The 10,798-nt window shown below is 39.0% G+C and overlaps 1 non-coding gene across 1 annotated transcript; it reads left to right on the top strand.

Moving 5' to 3' along the window:
• Window positions 1-5,891: 5,891 nt before the first annotated feature.
• Window positions 5,892-6,028, top strand: LOC132651408 (U4 spliceosomal RNA). Its single transcript, XR_009589089.1, has one exon. It is a non-coding gene; the product is annotated as a U4 spliceosomal RNA (small nuclear RNA).
• Window positions 6,029-10,798: the final 4,770 nt, after the last annotated feature.

Here is a 10,798-nt window from a genome sequence, read left to right as displayed (position 1 = left end):
TGTGAAGGCTTTACCACCTTGATTACATTCACAGGGTTTCTCTCCAGTATGTGTTCTTTTATTATTTTGGAGATTTCCGTTTCGTGAAAAGGCTTTCCCCCACAGATTACATTTTTATGGCTTTCCTCCAGTATGTGTTCTTTTATGCACTTAGAGACAACTGGGTTGTGAAAAGCATTTAACACAATGATTACATTCATAAGGTTTCTTTGCAGTTTGAATTCTTTCATGTCTCTGAAGACCACTACAACATGCAAAGGCTTTACCATATTGATTACATTTGTAGGGTATCTCTCCATTGTGTGTTCCTTTATGCCTTTGAAGACTACTGGGTATTGAAAAGGCTTTACCACATTGATTATATTACTAGGGGTTCTCCCTAGTATGTGTCCTTTTGTGCGCTTGGAGAGAATTGGACTGTGTAAAGGCTTTACCACACTGATTACATTCGTAGGGTTTCTCTCCAGTATGAATTCTTTCATGTTTCTGGAGACCACTACAACAAGCAAAGGCTTTACCACATTGATTACATTTATAGGGTTTCTCTCCAGTATGTGTTCTTTTATGCACTTGGAGTGTACCGAAGTGTGAAAAGGCTTTATCACATTGACTACATTCATATGGTTTCTCTCCAGTATGTGTTCTTTTATGAATGTGGAGACTAATCAATTGTGAAAAGGCTTTCCCACACTGAAAACATTCATAGGGTTTCTCTCCAGTATGTGTTCTTTTATGCTTTTTGAGATTTCCGCGTAGTGAAAAGGCTTTCCCACACTGATTACATTCATAGGGTTTTTCTCCAGTATGGGTCCTTTTGTGCGCTTGGAGAGAATTGGACTGTGTAAAGGCTTTACCACATTGATTACATTCGTAGGGTTTCTCTCCAGTATGTGTTCTTTTATGCACTTGGAGTATACTGAGGTTTGAAAAGGCTTTACCACATTGACTACATTCATAGGGTTTCTCTCCAGTATGAATTCTTTCATGTTTCTGGAGACCACTACAACAAGCAAAGGCTTTACCACACTGATTACATTTACAGGGTTTCTCTCCAGTATGTGTTCTTTTATGCCCGTGGAGTGTACGGAGTTGTGAAAAGGCTTTACCACATTGACTACATTCATAGGGTTTCTCTCCAGTATGTGTTCTTTTATGCACTTGAAGTGTACTGAGGTGTGAAAAGGCTTTACCACATTGACTACATTCATAGGGCTTCTCTCCAGTATGTGTTCTTTTATGCTTTTTGAGATTTCCGCGTAGTGAAAAGGCTTTCCCACACTGATTACATTTGTAAGGCTTCTCTCCAGTATGTGTTCTTTTATGCCTTTCGAGATTTCCGTTTTGTGAAAAGGCTTTCCCACACTGATTACATTCATAAGGTTTTTCTCCATTATGTGTTTTCTTGTGCATTAGAATACCACTGGGTGGGGAAAAGGCTTTACCATACTGCTTACATTCATGCTTCTCAAAAATATGTCTTCTTTCTTTCCTGTAAAGATAATTGGGTATCTGAGATTTACCATACTCATTACACTGATGAATCTATTTGTCAGTGTAAATTAAGTTTTCAATTTCATATACTTGTAAAATGAAGTTGCCTCTTAACCTTTTATCACTTTGTTCAAAATCATAGCTACTCCCTTGACTGTGGGTGTTTTGTACCTTCCAAGATACCTTTGGTGGTAAGAAACTTTATTACATGCCTCCCTTATACCATCATTTTTATGTAAGTGGGTTTTCACATATTTAAAAAAGACCTAGGCGTCAGCTTTATCACAGTGACTGAATTCATAAACTTTCCTGTTGTTGCTGACATACTACATTTGTAAATGAACCATAATAGACACAACAGTTTCCACAGGGCCAGAAATTATATGGATTTTCTGTAGTGAGAGGTTTTTTGGCTATAATCCCAATGAGTTTGAAAAACTCATTAAGTATGTTAGTATAATTTATTAATAGTCCCCTGCTTTGCCTAGACTTTCTGAATGTGATACAAGTTTATGATTCATTTTTTATTAAGAATGAATGAATGAACACATGAACAAATATAAACTTATAGTGTTGTCACCATCATGCTTTCTGTTGTATACATGTATAGGATAGTTTAGAATGCAATAGGATAGTTTAGAAGCACATGATGATGTGCTTCTGGAAAATGCCTACTCAGGAAAAGCAGGCTTTGCTGGATCCTTCCAAAAAGTATCTCAACAAAAATGTAATGATGGAGATCTACAAGAACATCATAGCTATGGAGGATATGATGAACATTCTTCAACAATTAAATAATTATTTCATTATGAATAATTATTAGTAAATTCAATGAAAACTTGCAGCACATTCAAAAAATATACTCAAGTAAGTACTACGACATCTTCTAATTGTTTTGGGAGAGTGAGGTATGTTTCTTCTTTCCATATCCTTACCCTCACATGACTTGTATGAATTATGACAAAGGATACACCTATTAAAAGAGGAATGACAAATGAAAATTACCCAAATTCACAGAGTTTGACTCGTTCATCTTCAAAGACATGAGCTATAGGGATTATGGTTCCTCCACAACAATATTCTTAACTCTCATACCTTCTGTCTAACTTAGCTTAGCAACTTCGAGGATTTGAATAATGTCACCTTTGCTATGGAATATTTTCTCACAAGGAGGTTTTGCACATAAAATTTTCACCTATTCAATGAATATTCCTTTTGCAGTATGAGCGATATGAACTTCTACAGACTATCTAAAGTGTGGATGTAAGTAATGATTTATCATTTATATAGAGGAATTTAAATTTAGAATAAGGCTGATGTGGTAAAAATATCCCATCCAAAGTCCTTCGATGTGTATGCGATCTGGCTGGAATATATATACACCTTTAATCCAGGAGACAGAGGCAAGCAGATCTGACTTCAATGCCAGCCTGGTTTAAAGCAAGTCTCGTAAAGTAAAGCTATGGTTCAGGCATGGTAGTACATGCCTTTAATCTCAAACAAAGGGTGTAAAGTATTGTTACAATGAAGCTCCCACATTTGAAAAAGATGTCTAGTTAAGTGGCACAAATGGGATCAAAATCTGAAAAAATAATTGACGGATTAGGATGGTGTATCTCTCATGAGAAGAGAGAAGAAAGGAAGCTCATTAACGGCCACTGCATGGAAAGAGGACAGAATTTTACTGGGACAGTAATTGAAAGACAGGTTGCAGGGAAAGAATTAAGGTTAAGATCAAATGATCCAGAAAATTTGAAAGACCTTGATGATTAGAAAAAAATGCTGGAGTTATATGAAGTCAAACAATGCAATTCAGAGGGTGGGAGAAAAGCCAGATGTAATAACTTAGCTAGGAGAGTTGTTGGGCCAGAACTCTGAAAGAACAAGATAGGGTGTGCATATGAAGCAGTAATTCACACAGGCTGAAAAACTTCTACACCTAAGATAGATCATATGGAACTTAGAAACTGCCCTGCTCAGGCCAAGAATAGCAGACAGAGGAGCAGTAATCCTTGGAGACAGGAATTATGAGAGGTGAAGAAAAGTGCTTTTTACAGTGATATCTGTTTAACAAGGGTTTCACCATCTTCTCTTGTTTCAAAATGCCTTGCTAACATAAATAATATACCTGACAGTGAGGAACATGGGATTGTGAGAATTTAATATTCCTTAATACTCTTAGAGTGGTGTTTGTTTTCACACTTTTGCTTTTCTTTAAAACCTCTGGGACACATTATTATTTTTTACAGGGGCTGGGGATATGACCTGGAGGTTAATAGCACTAGTGGTTCCTCCAGAGGTCCTGAGTTCAATTCCCAGCAACCACAAGGTGGCTCACAACCATCTAAAATGAGATCTTATGTCCTCTTCTGGTGTGCAGGTAGAATAACATATAAATAATGAATAAATAAATCATCTTTGAAAATTATTTTCACAAGAATATTTATATCAGCTTTCATGAAATAATTACCTTCCATATCTTCTAGAAGGTTGATAATGTTCTTCCATATTATGGTCTTCCCAATTGTAGCCTAAAATATGTACCAGAAAGGGTATAATATATTATTGAAAAATACCTAAATTTTCTGTTACTATGTTCAGTAAATCTCAGAAACATGCCTGATTTTTAACCTCAATCATCCCGATTCCAATTAAAATTATATAAGAGTATCAATAAAAACAAACAAAAGTAACAACAGATGTCCCCTTTATATTGATAATGAAAAAAAATTTACTGTCTTACCTATAGCTGTAAGGTGCTTGTAGGTCTCTATCATCACATCTTTGTAGAGACTCTTCTGGGAAGGATCCAACAGAGCCCACTCTTTCTGAGTGAAGTTTATATCCACATCAACATAGGTAATTGAATTCTAAATGATCCCATACATGAGGATAGCATAAAGGACAATGGTGACAACAGTGTAAATGCATACTTCATTGACAATATATTCATATAATTCTGGTGCTTCCCTGACATCTCCTGACACAGAAGTTTCAGTGTACTCACCAAGTCATTTTAGAAGGAAACTTAATGAGGAGGTTCACCTCATTTCGGCAACCTTTGAATAGAATATAGCCTTCCAAGAGAAATGTCAATTAACAGACATAAAGTAAGCAAGTCAAGGATGCTGATGAACAGAACAGACCGCAGATCACAGAAATTGTATGCACAATTACTAACTACAAAAATTAGGAGCAAGCAGGATATACTGGTTCAAAACTTTAATTCCCGCACTCAGGAGGGAGAGGTATGTGTATCTCATTGAGTCAGAGGCCAGCCCAGCCTCTGAAACTAGTTTCATGTCATGCAGAGGTACATTTAAGACCTGAATCCACCACAATCATTCAAATAAGAAAGATATAATGAACTCCATGGTATTTCTGAAGTTCCTACAAAGAATTATATATTCACAACATTTCTGTATCTATCTTAGAGAAACATGAACTGTCCCAGTTTAAACTCTAATATGAATGAGAGTTTACTAAAAGGGAATCCGTGTTCAAACAGGCACAAATGGACAGATGAAAACATTAGTACTGGAATAGCTGGTCATAAATGAGCAACATAAGACGATTGAAGTGGATCATCAATGAAAAGCTCTTGTTTGTCTGGATATAACTGGTCTCAATTGCCAGTGCTTACATTCAGGCTCACAACTACCCATTACCCCAAATTCTGAAGTTCTGAGGCCATTGGCTGACTATTGTGAGGACCAGCTACACAAGAGGTGCATAGTCACACATACAGGAAAAATACTACTCGTATTACCTCATTTAAAAACTCAAAACAAACACAAGAGGTAGGAAGAATGTTACAGACTTGCAATTCAATGACACAGAAGTCTCAGGAAGTATTAATGTCATGAGCACATGACATCCTGAGACAAAGAATATACTCTCTGGCAAATATTAAAATATAAGGGTGGATTTGGATCAGCACAATAGCATATGCTTGCATGGAGTCTAAGGTGGTATACTGGGGATCTTCCCCAATATCTTTGTTAATTGAAACCCAATTCTCAGGATCTTCCCTAGTGCTCTAACTAAAAACATGTGGCTCCTTCCTCTCCATACCATCCAGCAAACAGAACACCATGAATACAGTAGTCAAGCAGGCCATTAAAATAGCAACACTCATCCCACACTTTCTGAAACTTCAGAGTGCTAACAGAACCCCAAGAACAAAACTCCCACACATCAAATCAGCACTTGGCTTATAATTGCCCCAAACCCAGATGCATAGACACCAGTTTAGGGATAGATTCAAGAACAGTCAGGTAATATGTCACCACCTGAGCTCAGCTATATTACCACAGCAGGGACTAACTATCTGAAATTTACAAAACTTTTTACAGAAACGTAAAGAAATACATCTTCTCATCATTTCTTGAAATATCCATAGCTTTGCGCAGTGGCAATATCATAGCCAATGAGGTTTATCCGAGGCACGATTATTGCTAATTGAAATATCCTCTATAATTGACCAAATACTCAAACAGAATATAAGTTTTTAGAGCACATTGAAATAACATCATGTATCCTATCAGACCACCCTGGCTTAAGGCTGGATATATATAGCATCAGAAAGAACACAAAGCTTACAAACTCATGGAAAGTGAATAACCTTCAAACAAGTGAAAAAAATAGTTTCAAACAGAAATAAAACATTTGAAAAGCATAAAATTCATAGAAAATAAATACATATCACATGCAAACTCGTGGAAAATAATGAGGAATGAAAAGTGATACTAAGAGGAAACTTCATAGCACAAAATGCCTACATAAAGATACTGGAGAACATTCATACTATCCATGTAACAGCAGACCTGAAATGTCTAGAAGAAAAATATATAAGCACACAAAAGGAGTAGAGATCAAGAAATTATCAAATTGAGAGCAGAAATTAAAAAAATATATAAAGAGATGATAAAGAATCCATAAAATAAAGGTTTGGGTTTGGGAGAAAATAAAACAGATGGACACACTCTAATCAAAACTAACTAAAAGAGAGAGAAGATATTAAATTATAAAATCAGAAACTGTGTTAAGAATTTTTGTTTCTTTAAAATCCCACTCATGTTATGTGAATGTGTTTTTCTTTTAACCCCAGGTGTGGAGCGCAAGGCTGCTTCAGTTTGTTCACAGCTGTTAGTTATGATTGTCTCGTGCTCTAGCAGGCCTGTGGTTTTGTCACCTGCACATAGTTATTTCTGAGTCTTCTGGAGAAAGTTCACATGACAGAGCCATGAGAGGGACCGGGTTTTTGAAGAAGGAAGAAGCTGCTGCTCTTCCTGATGCTGTTCACCCACACTACTACTCCATTTGTCAGTGCTGGTTTGTTGGACTGCTGGATATCCTGGTGACTAACAGGTATTGCCCCAAAGAACCTGGCCACCCTAAACCTCACAGAGTAGCTTTAAGGGACTTATAACTCTTTCCCTTCTAGCTTTTGTTCTCTTTCACCTAGTCAGGGTGTTGGAAGGAATAAAGTTTCGAAGGGAGGTAGACATTAAGAAATGGACAAAGAAAAGAGATTCAAGAAAACAGTTCCATTTGCTGTTTTAGTGGACTTCTAAAATCCAGATGACAGAGACTGGTAATGCCCTAAAGAAGTCAATTGCCGTAACTCATTTTGTGTTCTCTTTCAATAGCTTAAATTGTGGCATTCCGGCTCATTTCATTCCAAAGCAAAATGTTTGCTTCTTAAAAAACAAAAACAAAAAATACTAAACAACCTGTGACCTGTCCCTTCAAGGCATCTGTTCCCATGTTTCATCCTTTAGGTCACCTGTGCCTGTGTCCTTACATCAAAGCACCCACTACTGTGTGGCTACAACTGAAAGCCAACACCCATTTGTGTTCTCCTGGACATATTTTTTCAGACAAAGATTACTTCAGCCTAGAATGATGAACTTCTGGTAGTATCTCCATACGTGTTTTCAAGATATACTAATAGCAATAGTAATAAAAACTACCTGGGGCTGGCATAGAAATAAGCTGAGTGATCAATGGAAACAAATAAAAGACACAGATAAATAAATAAATACAATGGAAAAGACAGTATCTTCAACAAATAGTGTTGCTCCAAATACATGTCCACATGTAGAAAAATGCAAACAGATCCATATTTCTCACCCTGCAGAAAACTCAAATCCAAGTAGATCAAAAACTTAAACATAAAGCCAGATTCCCAAAATGTGCAAGAGGAGAAAGTAGGTAACACTCTTGAACTCATTGGTCCAGGAGAGACAACTTCCTGAACAGAATATCTGCAATGCAGGCGATAAGATCTACAATTAATAAATGGAACATCTTGAATCTCAAAAGCTTTGTAAAGCAATGGACACTATCAAGATGAGAAGATGGCTATCGACAGATTGAGAAAAGGTCTTCACCACCCTACATCTGAAAAAGGGCTAATATCCAGAATTATGTTAAAGATATCAAGAAATTAAGCACCAACAGACCAAATAATCCAATTAGTAATAGGACACAGGGATAGAGAATTCTCAACAGTGCATAAATACTTTAAAAAGTGCTCAACATCCTCACTCATCAGGGAAATGCAAATCAAAACTGTCTGTGAGACTCCATCTTACACTTGTCAGAATGTGTAACCATGAGACTATGGCCAAAACCTCAAGTAGCAACATATGCTGGCAAGGATGTGCAGAAAGGGGAACACTCCTCCATTGCTGGAGGGGAAGCAAATTTATATAACCACTTTGGAAATCAATCTGGCAATTTCTCAGAAAACTGGGAAAAGTCACACCTAAAGACCCAGCTATACCACTCCTGGGCACACACCTGAAAGTTGCTCCACCATCCAACAAGGACATTCCGTCAAAAATGCTCATAGCAGCATTATTTCTACTAACCAGAAACTGGAAACAATCTATGTGCCTCTCAACCGAAGAATGGATAAAGAAACTGATATTTACACAATAGAATACGACCCAGCCATTAAACACAAGGAAATCATGAAATTTGCAGGCAAATGGATGCAACTAGAAAAGATCTTCCTTGGTGACATACACAGACCTCAAAAGACAGTACTAAGCCTCAAGGACAAATATGAGAGGAGAATAATGAAAATCCCTTTTACAGGACAGAGCTGTAGAATCTCCTCCTCCCCAGGGAATCGACACTCAGAAAGGCTGACAGGACAAGGGACTCTGTCCAGGGCACCACATACATACTGGCTCACAGTCCATCCCACTTCTAACACATCGGACTCTCCTAGCTCAGCAGACCAGCTTTTCTGGGACTGTCAACAATGAATCCCATGGTCTCCATGGCATAGCTAGCTTATTTTCCAGGATATTGATCACTATATAAGCAACAGAGAAGAATCTTGGAAAGACTCTGCAAGGTACTTTGTACTGTTCCTCCTTCCAGGATGTGAACTTTCCCCAGAGTCCATCATAATATGCTTACACCAAGCATTTGGTCCTCACGACTCGGGCAGATCCTCTACTGGAGGATGAGAGATCAGGTGTCTCAGACAGCACAAACCATCTCAGCTCTGCCCTTCCATTCTAGGGGCAGACAGAGCCTTAGCCTAGTAAATTAGTAGTTTAATAAATGTTTCCTCTCTCCCAGGGGACATGTTTATTTTACAAGTCACAGGGTCCTGCATGTATACATTTCATTACCCTCTCACTGTCCAATGCAGCCATCTCTACCTCACAGCTGAGAATTTTTGGAGCAACCCTCAGTCAAATGCAAACAGTAACAACAACTAAAGCATAAGGGAGCTTTGCATTTGAAAGAAAGGAGTGGCAAATGGGAGGTGAGTGAAAAAATAAAAATTAAGTGACATGACTCTTCCTAGGTATGGTGGGGAGAAAGTTTATTATACATAGAAAGACACACCCACAGGCTGGAACATTTGGGAGAGCCCAAGGTAACCATACCTGTGAGCCATGTGAGGACAGGGAGGAGAGGAGAGGGGCACGCCAAACCATGAGACTATGACAGTAAATATTAGATGAAATAGAGCAGGTAACCGAATTGGATAGATAACAGAAAGAAAGGCAGCTGGGTTAAGGGCCTGAGCCCTGGGCTAGAGGGTAGTGTATGCCAGCCATAGCCTGTAAACAAATAGGGACTCAGAGATGCTGGGCAAACCTGGTAGCTAATTCTGCTCTGAACTGTTAAATAGGCACCTCAGCCATTTGTCCCAGGATTTGAGTCTTAACAGTGCCCAGGTCGCCACATCCAGTCTGCGCACAGTCCATCACACTTCTAACACGTGGGACTCAGAGTGCTAAGGCCAGGACAAAGGACCTCACAAGCAGCTGATGGATGCCGGTTTCCATCCAGCCCGGGAAGGAGAAACCACACCAGCTCCGGCTCTTCAGCCTCCTACTCCACCACCACGTTGGGGGGCAGCAGCCACACACTCACCATGTCGCCTCTTTGGAAGTCGCCTGAAATGCCCTCACAGGACCCAGCAGCTGAGCTCAGACCACTGGATGCCAAATACTCTGCAGAGCTCAGCTTCCAAAGCGAACCTGCAACAAACCACCAGGAAAAACCCTCCCCTTCCTCTGATTACAGGCCTCGCCTGGAAGTCCTGATTGGTCTAGAGCGACATGAGCACCTCCCCTAGGCTCACAGTATACTGAAGAGACAAAGCATAGTGCTTCCTGGCCCAGGAGGCATGAATGCATGTTTGCTAATTACAAAGAGCAACTAGGGCCTGGTTTAGGGAGGAAGCTATGCTCAGGGCAGGGACCTTGGATCCATGACTTGAACTTTGGGTCCATATGTGGAGAATCAAGGCCACACCATTTCCAGATCTGCAGAGATTTCTTTGTCAGTAGACTTGTGCCTGTTGTCTGCTAGCCTACCCTTCTGTCTTGCAGCACACAGTAGGGACTTCCCCTCCTCCTGGAATCAAGTGGATTAACTTGAACACCCTGTTATTCAACTTGCAGTGGAGTGAACCATCTGTCCACAGGAGGAAGGCTGCCAAAAATGCTGACAATTAAAGAGAGATTTTAGGAAACCAAATGAAATTGTTATTGTGTGAATTCACAAATTCACAGTGGGGTCAGTGAAACTGCAGCTACTTTTCACCTGGTCAGTATCAGACAACCCTGGGAGAAAAGCAAAAACAAACAAACAAACCAAAAACCAAAACAACAACAACAACAAAACCCAGGTGATATATAATTTAGAAGAGGCATGTCTTCCTCTTGAGAAGGTTAGTTTTTTATTCTGATTCTTGAATGCCTGCGATCTAGAACACACAAATGACCAATCAGGACATTTATTGATCATCTGTAAGTGACTACCTCAC

The sequence above is a fragment of the Meriones unguiculatus genome (assembly GCF_030254825.1).
Source record: "Meriones unguiculatus strain TT.TT164.6M chromosome 13 unlocalized genomic scaffold, Bangor_MerUng_6.1 Chr13_unordered_Scaffold_73, whole genome shotgun sequence".
NCBI classification, from domain to species: Eukaryota; Metazoa; Chordata; class Mammalia; order Rodentia; family Muridae; genus Meriones; species Meriones unguiculatus.
This window is presented reverse-complemented; position numbering and strand designations above follow the sequence as displayed.